This window comes from Salmo salar, chromosome 20, assembly GCF_965601325.2.
Source record: "Salmo salar chromosome 20, fSalSal1, whole genome shotgun sequence".
NCBI classification, from domain to species: Eukaryota; Metazoa; Chordata; class Actinopteri; order Salmoniformes; family Salmonidae; genus Salmo; species Salmo salar.
Window position 1 is genome coordinate 3,875,745 of NC_138310.1, and position 15,166 is coordinate 3,890,910.

The following is a 15,166-nucleotide window of genomic DNA, read 5'->3' on the forward strand; positions in this document are numbered from 1 at the left end:
CCCTAGACCCACTCCAATTTGCATACCACCCCAACAGATTCACAGATGATGCACTCTCTATTGCACTCAACACTGCCCTTTCTCACCTTGACAAAAGGAACACCTATGTGAGAAAGCTGTTCATTGACTACAGCTCAGCATTCAACACCATAGTGCCCTCAAAGCTCATCACTAAGCTAAGGACTCTGGGACTAAACGACACCCTCTGCAACTGGATCCTGGACTTCCTGACGGGCCGCCCCCAGGTGGTAAGGGTAGGTAACAACACATCCGCCACACTGATCCTCAACACGGGGGCCCCCTCAGGGGTGAATGCTCAGTCCTCTCCTGTACTCCCTGTTCACTCATGACTGCATGACCAGGCACGACCCCAACACCATCATCAAGTTTTCTGATGAAACAACTGATGACCAACATTGATGAGACAGCCTATAGGGAGCAGGTCAGAGACCTGGCCGTGTGGTGCCAGGACAACAACCTCTCCCTCAATGTGATCAAGACAAAGAAGAGGATTGTGGACTACAGGAAAAGGAGGACCGAGTACACCCCCATTCTCATCGACGGGGCTGCAGTGGAGCAGGTTGAGAGCTTCAAGTTCCTTGGTGTCCACATAACCAACAAACTATCATGGTCCAAACACACTAAGACAGTCATGAAGAGGGCACGACAAAGCCTATTCCCCCTCAGGAGACTGAAAAGATTTGGCATGGGTCCTCAGATCCTCAAAAGTTTCTACAGCTGCATCATTGAAAGCATCCTGACTGGTTGCATCACTGCTCGGCCTCCGATCGCAAGGCACTACAGAGGGTAGTGCACACGGCCCAGTACATCACTGGTGCCTCTATACCAGGCGGTGTCAGAGGAAGGCCCGAAAAATTGTCAAAGACAACAGCAAGCAGTACCAGAGCGCCAAGTCTAGGTTCAAAAGTCTTCTTTTTTTACCCCTTTTTTCTCCCCAATTTCATGGTATCCAATTGGTAGTAGTTACAGTTGTCTCATCGCTGCAACTCCCATACGGACTCGGGAGAGGCGACGGTCGATAGCCATGCGTCCTCCGAAACACAACTCAACCTAGCCGCACTGCTTCTTGACACAATGCACATCCAACCCAGAAGCCAGCTGCACCTATGTGTCGGAGGAAACACCGTACACCTGGCGACCTGGTCCGCGTGCATTACGCCCGGCCCGCCACAGGAGTCGCTAGTGCGCGATGAGACAAGGATATCCCTGCCGGCCAAACCCTCCATAACCCGGACGACGCTGGGCCAATTGTGCGCTGCTCCATGGGCCTCCCGGTCGCAGCCGGCTGCGACAGAGCCTGGGCTCGAACCTAGAATCCTGAGACCACTGTGCCACCCGGGAGGCCTCTTAACAGCTTCTATCCCCAAGCCATAAGACTCCTGAACAGCTAATCAAAGAGCTACCCAGACCCCTCTTTTACGCTACTCTGTTTATTATCTATGCAGTCACTAACTCTACCTACATGTAGATGTTTCTGCAACTTACCTGTGCCCCCACACATTGACTCTGTACCGGTACCCCCTGTATATAGCCTCACTATTGTTATTTTACTTCTGCTCTTCAATTATTTTGAACTTTATTTTTTGTATTTTTTACTTATCTATTTTTTACTTAACACTTAAAAAAAATATATGTTTATTATTTTTTCGTTTTTATATCTATTATTTTGTCTTTTTTATTTAGATTTTTAGAATTCGATTTTTTTATTATTTTATTTTATTTCCCCCTTCTGATAACCAGGCGGCGAATCGCATCCTTGCATGTCTGTCAGACATATCAGTGTGGATGACGGATCACCACCTCAAGCTGAACCTCGGCAAGACGGAGCTGCTCTTCCTCCCGGGGAAGGACTGCCCATTCCATGATCTCGCCATCACGGTTGACAACTCCCTTGTGTCCTCCTCCCAGAGTGCTAAGAACCTTGGCGTGATCCTGGACAACACCCTGTCGTTCTCCACTAACATCAAGGCGGTGACCCGATCCTGTAGGTTCATGCTCTACAACATTCGCAGAGGAAGCGGCGCAGGTCCTAATCCAGGCACTTGTCATCTCCCGTCTGGATTACTGCAACTCGCTGTTGGCTGGGCTCCCTGCCTGTGCCATTAAACCCCTACAACTCATCCAGAACGCCGCAGCCCGTCTGGTGTTCAACCTTCCCAAGTTCTCTCACGTCACCCCGCTCCTCCGCTCTCTCCACTGGCTTCCAGTTGAAGCTCGCATCCGCTACAAGACCATGGTGATTGCCTACGGAGCTGTGAAGGGAACGGCACCTCCATACCTTCAGGCTCTGATCAGGCCCTACACCCAAACAAGGGCACTGCGTTCATCCACCTCTGGCCTGCTGGCCCCCCTACCTCTGAGGAAGCACAGTTCCCGCTCAGCCCAGTCAAAACTGTTCGCTGCTCTGGCACCCCAATGGTGGAACAAGCTCCCTCACGACGCCAGGACAGCGGAGTCAATCACCACCTTCCGGAGACACCTGAAACCCCACCTCTTTAAGGAATACCTAGGATAGGATAAAGTAATCCTTCTAACCCCCCCCCCCCCCCCTTAAAAGATTTAGATGCACTATTGTAAAGTGGTTGTTCCACTGGATATCATAAGGTGAATGCACCAATTTGTAAGTCGCTCTGGATAAGAGCGTCTGCTAAATGACTTAAATGTAAATGTAAATATTTATTTAAAAAAAATCTTAAATCTTCTTAAAGCATTTTTTATTGAGGGCCTGTCAGTCAGCATTTGACTGTGAGGTTTACACCCGTTGGTTGAGGGCCTGTCAGTCAGCATTTTACTGTGAGGTTTACACCCGTTGGTTGAGGGCCTGTCAGTCAGCATTCCACTGTGAGGCTTACACCCGTTGGTTGAGGGCCTGTCAGTCAGCATTTCACTGTGAGGTTTACACCCGTTGGTTGAGGGCCTGTCAGTCAGCATTTCACTGTGAGGTTTACACCCGTTGGTTGAGGGCCTGTCAGTCAGCATTTCACTCGAAGGTCTATATAATAGTCCTATATAACCTAGCTCACCACAGTAAGACAGACCGTTCCTCATCATGATGTAGTCCTATATAACCTAGCTCACCACAGTAAGACAGACCGTTCCTCATCATGACGTAGTCCTATATAACCTAGCTCACCACAGTAAGACAGACCGTTCCTCATCATGACGTAGTCCTATATAACCTAGCTCACCACAGTAAGACAGACCGTTCCTCATCATGACGTAGTCCTATATAACCTAGCTCACTACAGTAAGAAAGACCGTTCCTCATCATGACGTAGTCCTATATAACCTAGCTCACCACAGTAAGACAGACCGTTCCTCATCATGACGCAGTCCTATATAACCTAACTCACCACAGTAAGAAAGACCGTTCCTCATCAGACAGTCATTGCTCCATCACGTGTGCGTCAGACAGACAGACAAAGGAATATTAGAAAATATTTGCCATTGCCTGCACTTGGCCTCTGCCAAGGCTTCCAACAACATTATCTTTCATCATGCTTTGTCCAGTTGTATTTGATTTTGTGCTATAGCCCAACTGTCGTTTTAATTGTGCATTGAGATAATGAATGGATGTTGGGAAAGACAGAGGGACAGAGAGAGAGAGAGATAATTAGATAATGATCCTTTCACTTTATATTACTAGCATGATATTACAGAGTAGGATTAGGGCTTTTGATATTATACTGTGGTATTCAATCCCATAGAGAATCACTGCACTTCAGTAAAGCCTTACTAATCAAGACGGACAGCCTGGGTGCAGTAATAACGCTTCACCCCTCATCACCACTGTGGAGTGTACGTGTACTTTACAGTATTAATAACACACGGTCATTCAGTCTCATTTGGATATGAATGGGTGATATGTGTTGATTCAATTGTAATGAACAACTATAGGACATCGGAGTATGCCTGTGAGGGGGAATTAAGCAGTAGAGATTAAAGTGATTCGTGAGATGTATTCTCTCACCGCGCTGAAACATGGGTTATACACATGCGCACACGGTCGGACGGACACACATTCAGTAGAATTTGGAATCAACCACCCCCTCTCCCCTCTGGCAACCCCCTCCTCCCGCTACTCTCGCTCACCCTCCTACACTAAAACCCAGCCCTCCCTCCATCCATGTGAAAACCCAGCCCTCCCTCCCTTCCTCCATCCATCCATGTGAAAACCCAGCCCTCCCTCCCTCCCTTCCTCCATCCATCCATCCATCCATGTGAAAACCCAGCTCTCTCCATCCATCCATCCATGTGAAAACCCAGCCCTCTCTCCATCCATCCATGTAAAAACCCAGCCCTCTCTCCATCCATCCATCCATGTGAAAACCCAGCTCTCTGCCATCCATCCATGTGAAAACCCAGCTCTCTGCCATCCATCCATGTGAAAACCCAGCTCTCTGCCATCCATCCATGTGAAAACCCAGCTCTCTGCCATCCATCCATGTGAAAACCCAGCTCTCTGCCCATCCATCCATGTGAAAACCCAGCTCTCTGCCCATCCATCCATGTGAAAACCCAGCTCTCTGCCCATCCATCCATGTCAAAACCCAGCTCTCTGCCCATCCATCCATGTGAAAACCCAGCCCTCCCTCCATCCCTCCATGTGAAAACCCAGCCCTCCCTCCATCCCTCCATGTGAAAACCCAGCCCTCCCTCCATCCCTCCATGCGAAAACCCAGCCCTCCCTCCCTCCATCCGAAAACCCAGCCCTCCCTCCATCCGAAAACCCAGCCCTCCCTCCAGCCCTCCCTCCATCCGAAAACCCAGCCCTCCCTCCCTCCATCCAAAAACCCAGCCCTCCCTCCCTCCATCCGAAAACCCAGCCCTCCCTCCCTCCATCCGAAAACCCAGCCCTCCCTCCCTCCATCCGAAAACCCAGCCCTCCCTCCCTCCACCCGAAAACCCAGCCCTCCCTCCATCCATCCGAAAACACAGCCCTCCCTCCCTCCGAAAACCCAGCCCTCCCTCCGAAAACACAGCCCTCCCTCCCTCCGAAAACCCAGCCCTCCCTCCCTCCGAAAACCCAGCCCTCCATCCGAAAACCCAGCCCTCCATCCGAAAACCCAGCCCTCCATCCGAAAACCCAGCCCTCCATCTGAAAACCCAGCCCTCCATCTGAAAACCCAGCCCTCCATCTGAAAACCCAGCCCTCCATCTGAAAACCCAGCCCTCCCTCCCTCCATCCATCTGAAAACCCAGCCCTCCCTCCCTCCATCTGAAAACCCAGCCCTCCCTCTCCACCCTACCAAAAAGATTGTCTGTCCCCCCCTCTGCCTTGGCTATGGGCTCCCCAACTCTCTGAGCTCTCTCTGCTGTGTGACTCAACAGCCAGCTTTGCTTCTGGCGTTCTGTGTGTATGTGCTTCTCTTCTCCCAGTGAAGAGTCTAATTCTGAGCAACTGCTTTACGAAGGCAGCAGCAGCATCTTCATGCCGGCTTGAGTATGTAGAGCAGCAAGAGAGGAGCAACCATTAGGGCTCTAACACACACACACACACACCGACCATTAAGGGCTCCAACAAACACGCCGACCCTTAGGGCCTCCAACCCACCCGCCAACCATTAGGGCCTCCAACCCACCCGCCAACCATTAGGGTCTCCAACCCACCCGCCAACCATTAGGGCCTCCACCCCACCCGCCAACCATTAGGGCCTCCACCCCACCCGCCAACCATTAGGGCCTCCACCCCACCCGCCAACCATTAGGGCCTCCAACCCACCAACCATTAGGGCTCAACCCACCAACCATTAGGGCTCAACTCACCAACCATTAGGGCTCAACTCACCAACCATTAGGGCTCAACCCACCAATAGCACTTGCCTGCTGAGAGTACTTGTGAACAGAGTGCAAACTGATTTTACATGTTGAATCACATGAAACTGTTGGCATTCAGACGTCAACATTGAGCTGAATGCAAGATCGACTATCAATGTCATGTGTACAACCCTTAATAAAGAGCAGACTCATTTTCCACAGTCGCCTGCTTCCATGCAATATGGACAGAATGATTTAGATAACGGAGGGAGGGAGGGGAGAGTGAAAGGACTGAATAGTACAAAAAGGAAATCAATGAATCACAATGACACCAAGATGGTGTCTGTATCATGTACAGTTCAGATCATAGGGTCTTACAGTATAATGACACCAAGATGTCTGTCATGTACAGTTCACAGATTGTCAGGAAACAGGTACAGGTCTAAAAGGGCCACTTTCATCATGATTTTCAAATGAAGCTTTGATGTGAGAATTGCCAGAACAATCTGGGACACCAAAACTATTTTGGGGTAATGCCGAAGTGGAATCGCCCCTGTACAGTAGCTGTCTGCTAGCGCCGAACGACTACATGCATCATTACCTTAGTATGTGAGGGAGTTGTACTGTTCTCTAGGCCCAGAGCGGGTCTATAGTCCACTCTGCTGCTTCATGGCTGGGACAGATGGAGAAAAACCTGAGGAAACAGAGTAGAGGAAAGAGCATACTTACATAAATAAATAAAATACAGAAAACTTCATGACATAACTGATTAAAACTGGTTGAAATTACGTAATTCACTTCAACAGAGTTTGTACTTAAACAAATATGTACGTATCAGAAGTGCACTGTAATAATTCATAACCCTTACAGGTTGTTCGAGCACACTGTTAGTGGCTAGTACAGTCTAGGCCTATCATACCCTGAGTTGGTTAGGTGGTAGAGCATCCCCATCCACGAAGATACAACAGAGCTCTGGTCTGGCAGCAGCTAGCTAGCTACAGTTCTATCACATCTACAAGAGCTCTGGTCTGGCAGCAGCTAGCTAGCTACAGTACTGTCACATCTACAAGAGCTCTGGTCTGGCAGCAGCTAGCTAGTTACAGCACTGTCACATCTACAAGAGCTCTGGTCTGGCAGCAGCTAGCTAGTTACAGCACTGTCACATCTACAAGAGCTCTGGTCTGGCAGCAGCTAGCTAGCTACAGTACTGTCGCATTTTTTTAATGCTAATTGGCGATATGATTTTTCGCTGGATTTTGATCCCGCTAACGGGATCAGACGCTGAAGAGGTTGTACTGCAGTGCATCTCCTCTTCATGGACTGCACCAGATTTGCCAGTTCTTGCTGTGAGATGTTACCCCACTCTTCCACCAAGGCACCTGCAAGTTCCTGGACATTTCTGGGGGGAATGGCCCTAGCCCTCACCCTTCGATCCAACAGGTCCCAGATGTGCTCAATTGAGATCCGGGCTCTTCGCTGGCCATGGCAGAACACTGACATTCCTGTCTTTCAGGAAATCACAAACAGAACGAGCAGTATGGCTGGTGGCATTGTCATGCTGGAGGGTCATGTCAGGATGAGCCTGCAGGAAGGGTACCACATGAGGGAGGAGGATGTCTTCCATGTAATGCACAGCGTTGATATTGCCTGCAATGACAACAAGCTCAGTCCGATGATGCTGTGACACACCGCCCCAGACCATGACGGACCCTCCACCTCCAAATCGATCCCGCACAAGAGTACAGGCCTCGGTGTAACGCTCATTCCTTATAAGATAAATGTGAATCCGACCATCACCCCTGGTGAGACAAAACCACGACTCGTCAGTGAAGAGCACTTTTTGCCAGTCCTGTCTGGTCCAGCGACGGTGGGTTTGTGCCCATAGGCGACGTTGTTGCCGGTGATGTCTAGTGAGGACCTGCCTTACAACAGGCCTACAAGTCCTCAGTCCAGCCTCTCTCAGCCGATTGCGGACAGTCTGAGCACTGATGGAGGGATTGTGCGTTCCTGGTGTAACTCGGGCAGTTGTTGTTGCCATCCTGTACCTGTCCCGCAGGTGAGACGTTCGGATGTACCGATCCTGTGCAGGTGTTGATACACGTGGTCTGCCACTGCCAGGATGATCAGCTGTCCGTCCTGTCTCCCTGTAGTGCTGTCTTAGGCATCTCACAGTACTGACATTGCAATTTATTGCCCTGGCCACATCTGCAGTCCTCATGCCTCCTTGCAGCATGCCTAAGGAACGTTCACGCAGATGAGTAGGGACCCTGGGCATCTTTCTTTTGCTGTTTTTCAGAGTCAGTAGAAAGGCCTCTTTAGTGTCCTACATTTTCATAACTGTGACCTTAATTGCCTAACATCTGTAAGCTGTTAGTGTCTTAATGACCGTTCCACAGGTGCATGTTCATTAATTGTTTATGGTTCATTGAACAAGCAATGGAAACAGTGTTTAAACCCTTTACAATGAAGATCTGTGAAGTTATTTGGATTTTTACAAATTATCTTTGAATGACAAGGTCCTGAAAAAGTGACGTTTCTTTTTTTTGCTGAGTTTACAAGAAGTCTGGTCTGGCAGCAGCTAGCTAGTTACAGTACTGTCACATCTACAAGAGCTCTGGTCTGGTAGCAGCTAGCTAGTTACAGTACTGTCACATCTACAAGAGCTCTGGTCTGGTAGCAGCTAGCTAGTTACAGTACTGTCACATCTACAAGAGCTCTGGTCTGGTAGCAGCTAGCTAGTTACAGTACTGTCACATCTACAAGAGCTCTGGTCTGGTAGCAGCTAGCTAGTTACAGTACTGTCACATCAACAATAATCACATCCTGTTTACAGTAAGGCACTAAAGTTAAACTGCTAAAAATGTGGCAAAAAATGTAACTTCAGGTCCTGAATAGAAAGCATTACGTTTGGGGCGAACCTAAGTCCAACAACACATCATTGAGTACCACTCCTCATATTTTCAAGCATTGTTGGGTACGCATCACGTCATGGGTACGCATCACGTCATGGGTACGCATCACGTCATGGGTACGCTTGTTATCAGCAAGGACTAGTGAACTCTGGCACCTAGCTCCAGTCTGGCCATGCTGTCAGTGGCAAGACAACAAAATAACATGTTGTGATGTGAACATCCATCCAACCAGACAACAGCCAAAAGAAAAGAGAGACTCACATTATTCATCCAACGACCCCTAAGCTCTTCCAAGATAACTACTTCCTCTTTCTCCAAATTATTTCTCTCTCTCCTCTAGATAACACAGGCCTCAAATCTCTCTAGTAAACACAGGCCTCAAATCTCTCTCTCTCCTCTAGTAAACACAGGCCTCAAATCTCTCTCTCTCCTCTAGATACCACAGGCCTCAAATCTCTCCCTTTCCTCTAGATACCACAGGCCTCAGATCTCTCTCCTCTAGATACCACAGGCCTCAGATCTCTCTCCTCTAGATACCACTGGCCTCCGATCAGGGATAACAAGCCACCGTTTGAAAAATAAAGGAGGAAAAGAGGACCTAAATGTATTGTGCTTCTTGTGAGTGTCGCTACGTGATTTATAACTGAAACAGGAGGCAGGAGCCGTGGGAAAGTTAGCTCTCAAGTCCTCCTCGCCTTCCCTCCTTCAGGAAGAGAGGGAGTGTAAGAGAGGCAGGCAGAGAGAGAGGCAAAAAGAGGGAGGGCAGAGAGAGAGAGGAGAGAGCGGCAGGCAGAGAGAACGGCGGGCAGAGAGCGGAGGGCAGAGAGAGAGAGGAGAGAGGGGCAGGCAGAGAGAACGGCGGGCAGAGAGAGCGGCAGGCCGCGGCAGGCAGAGAGAGCGGCAGGCAGAGAGAGCGGCAGGCAGAGAGAGAGAGCGGCAGGCAGAGAGAGAGCGGCAGGGCAGAGAGAGAGCGGCAGGGCAGAGAGAGAGCGGCAGGGCAGAGAGAGAGTGGCAGGGCAGAGAGAGAGCGGCAGGGCAGAGAGAGAGAGCGGCAGGGCAGAGAGAGAGCGGCAGGGCAGAGAGAGAGCGGCAGGGCAGAGAGAGCGGCAGGGCAGAGAGAGCGGCAGGCAGAGAGAGAGAGAGAGAGAGAGAGGAGAAGAGATTGGCCACAGGATGAGAGAGAAAATGAGGGGGAGAAAGGGGGTCCTATATTTGATGTGTGATGTGACTAACAGTGCTAGGTCAGAGAACGCCCCGCTGCCAAGGGCAGGAGACGGCCTTCAGACACTGTTATTGCTGTGTGGCTGTGTGTTAGACTGTGTGTGTGTGAGAGAGAGAGTGAGTGTGTGATTGCGCGAGTGATCTATGTGCAGGACAAACTGTGAGTACGTGTGCAGACGTCCTTCAGACACTTATTGATGTGTGTGTACCCATGACAGTGTGTATGTGTGTGTGTGTGTACGCATGACAGTGTCTCAACATATTTTGCCATGGCTTATGCTATCTGAGTGACTGAAAAGGGAGGATTGGGAGAGAGGAGGAGGGGGATGAGAGAGAGAGAGAGAGAGAGAGAGAGGAGGAGGGGGATGAGAGAGAGAGAGAGAGAGAGAGAGGAGGAGGGGGATGAGAGAGAGAGAGGAGGGGGATGAGAGGGATGAGAGAGAGAGAGGAGGGGGATGAGAGAGAGAGAGAGGAGGGGGATGAGAGAGAGAGAGAGGAGGGGGATGAGAGAGAGAGAGAGAGAGAGAGAGAGAGAGAAAGGGAGAGAGAAAGGGAGAGAGAAAGGGAGAGAGGGAGGAGCAAATTAGAATGCTATTTGGCCCTAAACAGAGTACACAGTGGCACAATACCTGACCACTGTAACTGACCCAAACTTAAGGAAAGCTTTGAATCTGTACAGACTCAGTGAGCATAGCCTTGCTATTGAGAAAGGCCGCCGTAGGCAGACCTGGCTCTCAAGAGAAGACAGGCTCTGTGCACACTGCCCACAAAATGATGTGGAAACTGAGCTGCAATTCCTAACCTCCTGCCAAATGTATGACCATAGAGACACAAATTTCCCTCAGATTACACAGATCCAAAAAGAATTGGGTGAAATACCAGTTTGCCATCACTGCAGCAAGATTTGTGACCTGTTGCCACAAGAAAAGGTCAACCAGTGAAGAACAAACACCATTTTAAATACAACCCATATTTACAGTGAGGGAGAAAAGTATTTGATCCCCTGCTGATTTTGTACATTTGCCCACTGACAAAGAAATGATCAGTCTATAATTTTATTGGTAGGTTTATTTGAACAGTGAGAGACAGAGTAACAACAAAAGAATCCAGAAAAACACATGTCAAAAATGTTATAAAAGGATTTGCATTTTAATGAGAGAAATAAGTATTTGACCCCTCTGCAAAACATGACTTAGTACTTGGTGGCAAAACCCTTGTTGGCAATCACAGAGGTCAGACGTTTCTTGTAGTTGGCCACCAGGTTTGCACACATCTCAGGAGGGATTTTGTCCCACTCCTCTTTGCAGATCTTCTCCAAGTCATTAAGGTTTTGAGGCTGACGTTTGGCACCTCGAACCTTCAGCTCCCGCCACAGATTTTCTATGGGATTAAGGTCTGGAGACTGGCTAGGCCACTCCAGGACCTTAAGTGCTTCTTCTTGAGCCACTCCTTTGTTGCCTTTTTTGGGTCCTTGTCATGCTGGAATACCCATCCACGACCCATTTTCAATGCCTTGGCTGAGGGAAGGAGGTTCTCACCCAAGATTTGACGGTACATGGCCCCGTCCATCGTCCCTTTGATGCGGTGAAGTTGTCCTATCCCCTTAGCAGAAAACCCCCCCCAAAGCATAATGTTTCCACCTCCATGTTTGACGGTGGGGATGGTGTTCTTGGGGTCATAGGCAGCATTCCTCCTCCTCCAAACACGGCGAGTTGAGTTGATGCCAAAGAGCTCAATTTTGGTCTCATCTGACCACAACACTTTCACCAGTTGTCCTCTGAATCATTCAGATGTTCATTGGCAAACTTCAGACGGGCATGTATATGTATTCTTGAGCAGGGGGACCTTGCGGGCGCTGCAGGATTTCAGTCCTTCACGACGTAGTGTGTTACCAATTGTTTTCTTGGTGACTATGGTCCCAGCTGCCTTGAGATCATTGACAAGATCCTCCCGTGTAGTTCTGGGCTGATTCCTCACCGTTCTCATGATCCTTGCAACTCCACGAGGTGAGATCTTGCATGGAGCCCCAGGCCGAGGGAGATTGACAGTTCTTTTGTGTTTCTTCCATTTGTGAATAATCGCACCAACTGTTGTCACCTTCTCACCAAGCTGCTTGGCGATGGTCTTGTAGCCCATTCCAGCCTTGTGTAGGTCCACAATCTTGTCCCTGACATCCTTGGAGAGCTCTTTGGTCTTGGCCATGGTGGAGAGTTTGGAATCTGATTGATTGCTTCTGTGGACACGTGTCTTTTATACAGGTAGCAAGCTGAGATTAGGAGCACTCCCTTTATGAATGTGCTCCTAATCTCAGCTCGTTACCTGTATAAATGACCCCTGGGAGCCAGAAATCTTTCTGATTGAGAGGGGGTCAAATACTTATTTCCTTCATTAAAATGCAAATCAATTTATAAAATTTTTGACATGCGTTTTTCAGGATTTTTTGTTGTTATTCTGTCTCTCACTGTTCAATAAACCTACCATTAAAATTATAGACAGATCCATTTTTTTTTGTCAGTGGGCAAACGTACAAAATCAGCAGGTGATCAAATACTTTTTTCCCCTCACTGTATGTTTATTTATTTTCCCTTTTGTACTTTAACCATTTCTACATCGTTACAACACTGTGTATATACATAATGACATTTGTAATGTCTTTATTCTTTTGGAACTTCTGTGAGTGGAATGTTTACTGTTCATTTTTATTGTTTATTTCAGTTTTGTATATCATCTACCTCACTTGCTTTGGCAATGTTAACACATGTTTCCCATGCCAATAAAGCTTCTTGAATTGAGAAAGGATAGAGGAGAGGAGAGGAGAGGAGTAGGGGAGGAGAGGAGAGACAGGAGGGGAGTAGGGGAGGAGAGGAGAGACAGTCTGGCTGACATGAATTCTTTTTCTTTTTTTTAGGGGCTAATATTAAGCCGATTTTGGCTGCTGCTCAGCTGGTGGGCTCCCCCGGTCTGGGGGAAATTAATTGGACTAGAATCTAACCGTATTAATGTCACAGAACTAGCTGCAGCTCTAAAGATGAGTGCCATTTGTAGAGAGAGACATAGGTTGTGTGTGCATATGTGTATGCGTGCATGTACGTCAGTGTCTTAAATCTAGCATTGGGTTTAAGTAGGGCCACAGACACGCAGAGATCCACAGACACGCAGAGATCCACAGACACGCAGAGATCCACAGACACGCAGAGATCCACAGACACGCAAAAATAAAATGGACTGATTCAATATGTTGCCGACTAACAAAGATGATACAAACTTGTACCAGATGTCTACAGCCGGTTACAGTAAGTACAAACAAGACATGAACTCACACCCACAACCCTCAACTCAACAGAATGTCCTGTTTTGGTGGCAGCGCCACATGCTGTTGGTGGGATTTTATAGACGTGACTTATCTCAGATAGGGTGACTGATAACAGGGTGCGCAGACACTGACACACACAGACTTCTGCTACACAACAGGATTTATAGCTTTCAAAGCAGTCTGAGGAGCTACCATATTCAGAGCTTAGTGACGCAAATTAATAGGACGGCTCTATAGAAGACTCACTATGAATCATGGGAGTGAGGCTACAGAGATCAGCCTTTAGGTACCAGTAGTCTTTGGATCTGGGGCCTTATTCAGGAACAGTCTCAGAATAGAGAGTTTCCAGGAAGAGTTTGCACTTTTAGATCATGATAAATAATAACATGGACAGGGAGAAGCTGATCCTAGATCAGCACTGCTGCTCAGACACACCATTTAGGCATACAGGCTCTGGCCCACTACTAAAGCAATAAGGCACGAGGTGGTGTGGTATATGGCCAATGGCTGTTCTAATGGATACCAGTCCTTAGCTGTGGTATATTGGCCATATCCCACAAAACCCAGAGGTGCTTTATTGCTATTATAAACTGGTTATCAACTTATTTAGAGCGATAAAAATAAACATTTTGTCATACCGATGGTATACGGGCTGATTTACAACTGCTGTCAGCCAATCAGCATTCAGGGCTGGAACCAGCCAGTTTACACGAACCTGTAAAGCACATGGCCCACCGCTACAGTTCACTCCAGGTCTTTTCCCTTCATAGTTATATGCCTATACTCAGAGTGACAGCTTGGCTGGGGACAGCTTGGCTGGGGAGGACTATTGCTCCTCATAGCAGCTACTGAATGTTGATTAATAGAATCACCGATGGAGTACTTCGTTCAGTACTTTACATCTCCAATCAATCTTAATCGCATCTTACTCTCGTTCAGAAGATTAGAAGAACATGGATGCTGTTGGAGCTAGTGGTACATCATAACAGACGATGGAGCTAGTGGTACATCATAACAGACGATGGAGCTAGTGGTACATCATAACAGACGATGGAGCTAGTGGTACATCATAACAGACGATGGAGCTAGAGGTACATCATAACAGACGATGGAGCTAGTGGTACATCATAACAGACGATGGAGCTAGTGGTACATCATAACAGACGATGGAGCTAGTGGTACATCATAACAGACGATGGAGCTAGTGGTACATCATAACAGACGATGGAGCTAGTGGTACAGCATAACAGACGATGGAGCTAGTGGTACATCATAACAGACGATGGAGCTAGTGGTACATCATAACAGACGATGGAGCTAGTGGTACAGCATAACAGACGATGGAGCTAGTGTTACATCATAACAGACGATGGAGCTAGTGTTACATCATAACAGATGATGGAGCTAGTGTTACATCATAACAGATGATGGAGCTAGTGTTACATCATAACAGATGATGGAGCTAGTGTTACATCATAACAGATGATGGAGCTAGTGTTACATCATAACAGATGATGGAGCTAGTGGTACATCATAACAGATGATGGAGCTAGTAGTACATCATAACAGATGATGGAGCTAGTAGTACGTTCATAACAGATGATGGAGCTAGTCTTACATCATAACATGATGGAGCTAGTGGTACATCATAACAGATGGAGCTAGTGGCACATCATAACAGATGGAGCTAGTGGCACATCATAACAGATGGAGCTAGTGGTACATCATAACAGATGGAGCTAGTGGTACATCATAACAGATGGAGCTAGTGGTACATCATAACAGATGGAGCTAGTGGTACATCATAACAGATGGAGCTAGTGGTACATCATAACAGATGGAGCTATTGGTACATCATAACAGATGGAGCTAGTGGTACATCATAACAGATGGAGCTAGTGGTACATCATAACAGATGGAGCTAGTGGTACATAACAGCTGA

General features: G+C 48.0%; 1 protein-coding gene across 4 annotated transcripts in view; it reads right to left on the minus strand.

Annotated features, from left to right (window-relative positions):
* The window catches only part of LOC106579820 (serine/threonine-protein kinase TAO3), a 134,069-nt gene that overhangs the window by 71,287 nt on the left and 47,616 nt on the right, over window positions 1-15,166 (minus strand). For all 4 annotated transcript variants that reach the window (XM_014160025.3, XM_014160027.3, XM_045704275.2 and 1 more), the window contains exon 2: window positions 6,380-6,472. The gene's annotated coding sequence lies outside the window, so the exon portion shown is untranslated. The remainder of the gene's footprint in view (window positions 1-6,379; window positions 6,473-15,166) is intronic.